Here is a 2,754-nt window from a genome sequence, read left to right as displayed (position 1 = left end):
ATATGGTAACTGAGCTAAAAAGCACTGGAAAACAGATAGCATATGCCTATTAAATTTCTAAGAAATATGAGGTAAAAAGATGAAATCTTTAGATGAGTTCTAAATCTTTCCAAAGAAGCCAGATTTGTTCTCCAAAAAGTGAAGGGATCTGTATAGTATAATATACAGAAATAATGTAATGCTTTTCATAAGAACAGCTCGAGCTTTGCTAAAGCTTCACACTCCATGAGGGCATCTAAAATGCCAACTCATGGAACAGGCATTTCTTTCTTCTTCTCCTATCCATTTATACGGTAGTTTTAATGGATTTCTGGCTGGATGTCACAGACAAAAGCCAAGAAGTTATCCAAGACTTCATCTCTGTTCTGATGGAAGTAGGTCTGGAAGATGGTCATCTTCTGGGTCTCCTTCTCCACTTCACTGCTGCAATTGCCAAGAGATCCCAGTGCCGCAGCTTCTTTGGCCTTGAACCCTTTCTCCCTCTGCAGGTGGTACTGTTCAAGTTTAGCCTGAGCTGCTTCCTTGGCCTGCTTCAGCCTCTGGTTCTTTTGCTTGCGGGCCTTGGCCACCTTCTTGCTGGCCCGCTTCTCGGTCTACAGCAACTGCTGGATCTCCTGCGACTGACTTGCCATGATGGCAGTAACTCTGAAGCCCAAGTGGATGTATTCTTATACCAACCTCTCTGAACCTTACCTTTTGTGCATTTCTGTGGAGGCTTCATGACATAGACACCCTTGATTAAGTCAGTCTATAGCTACTTTCTCCTCACTGGAAGATGGGAAGTGGGGCTGAAAGTTCCAAGCTTCCATTCATGGTCTGGCCTTTCTAGTGAACAGCCTTCATCCCAGAGGTATTAAGGAGGCCACCAAGAGTCACCTCATTAAAATAAAGGACAATCCTATCACCCAGGAAATATAAAAAAAAATAAGGTTTCTGTGTTGGAAACTTGGGCAAAAGACCACATATTAGAACAAAAAATGCTTCCAGCACCCCATTGCTCAAGAGATTATAGGGGTTTTAGAAACTTTGTGTCAACAACTTTCAACAGATTACAAATATATGTTTCTTATGTCAAAATAGGAATATGCTACTGGGGGAATGCAGAGAGTTACTCAGCAGATTCACAAGCAAGTAGACTATGTTCCCCTATGACTGATTTTGGAATATTGTGAGAACCTGCTAGCTTCTGTTCTATGGCTAGTACCCTGTGAACAGTTCTCAAAGGACTAGTAAAGAGTTGCTTGGTTTATGGATAGCAGTTGCATAGGACAGTATCCTCACTGGGAGGCCACCTCTGTGTTTGAAGAAGGTAAAAACAAATTAATGTGATGGACTAAAGCACATGCTGTTTTCCTGGCAGTAATGGAAGAATTGAACAATAACAACATCCTATATTTTTGAGTTTTTACTAACTAATGAATGGCGATGGCTTGGGAGATGCAATGGAAAACTGGCTTATTGCAGGGTTGCCCATATGGAATCACCATGGGAATGTGAGGAGTACTTTAAAGTGGAAAATGTTGATTCCCATCAAAAGAATTTATCAGTAGGTTCATAAGGTAGCTTGAATTGACTAGTGGATATCCCAGTGTGTATGCCTGAGGTGGCCACTTGGGTCTAGGAAATAAATGGACACTGGAGGCTTGCAGCAATGCAAAGATGGTTGAATCTAACATAAATATATTCCTATTATTGTACCACTGAGGCATAAAATACTACTAAAATCTTCGTCTTGCAACAGAAGAGGCAGAGACTGTAGATGGTTATTTCAGATCCCTGGGAAAAGGCCTTGAACATAGCTGGTAAGTGTGACTAATGCTGGCTGACAGGAATGTACACTGACTGGATTGGGCTTTGTGTACCTAATGATAGATGCAAATGTTTAGCTTGCCTAAAAAGCATCAGAAAAGGAGATATTTCATCAATTTGGACTACCAAGTCACATTTCCTCAGACTAAGTAATGCCCTTTGCAAACTGTAATTTCAACAATAAGCAAAGAATTATCTTCTTTAAAGTAACAGTTTGATAGAGAATTAGAACAGGCCATTGAAATGTTAGTTGAGTAAAATGGGAGAACATAAAGGAATGAAGGGCTGGCCTTCATGAGCGTATGCTCATACTCTGGAGGGGGCAGGGATGAGAGTATCCCCCCTAGACAGATTCCTGTTTTTCTGGTTGACCGGAAGGAGAGAGACTGAGAGAAAATGCTGGTATGACTATGTAATCTTTCCCACAGAAAAAGATGACTGACAACTTTTGAAGTTTTTAAGTTTTTCTTTCTTGCCCTTGTCAGGTGTGAAGCCATGTTAGGTCAGTGTTAAGTTGGTTCATGGTTTCCAGTATTGACAAATAGTTACTGGTACCCAGTCCAGGGAGTTAATGAGCAGGTACAAGCAGGCAAAGGGCCAAAGCTTATTAAAGCACAGAACATTCTGGAGAAGGAATAGGTCTACCCTGTGAACGGAAGAGCTCCTGAGCTTAAAGACGGTGTAGAAATAAACTAAGAGGAGAAATGCAAGGCGACAGGTCTTGTTTCTAAGCGCTGTCCAGGGTCCTGCTTTCTTTGTTGTTGGAGGCCAGGGAGGGTCACCTCCTTGCCAGCTGTTTTCATGTCCCAATGAGACGCGCTTTGCTGAATTCCCCTTGCTGAATTCCGAGAGCACCTGGCTAAGGGAGATACCAAGACTCTGGCAGTGGAAAGGCAGGGTCCATCCATCCCGCTGTACTTGGTGTACTTCAGAGCAAAGGACCCG

General features: G+C 42.4%; 1 pseudogene; it reads right to left on the bottom strand.

Annotated features, from left to right (window-relative positions):
- Positions 1-203: 203 nt before the first annotated feature.
- Positions 204-632, bottom strand: LOC100965024 (annotated as a pseudogene).
- Between the last annotated feature and the right edge of the window lie 2,122 nt (positions 633-2,754).

Source organism: Otolemur garnettii, unplaced genomic scaffold, assembly GCF_000181295.1.
Source record: "Otolemur garnettii isolate 467f Iridium unplaced genomic scaffold, OtoGar3 scaffold00001, whole genome shotgun sequence".
Taxonomy (NCBI): Eukaryota; Metazoa; Chordata; class Mammalia; order Primates; family Galagidae; genus Otolemur; species Otolemur garnettii.
The sequence above is the reverse complement of the archived record's forward strand: the minus strand, read 5'-3'. Positions and strand labels throughout refer to the sequence as shown.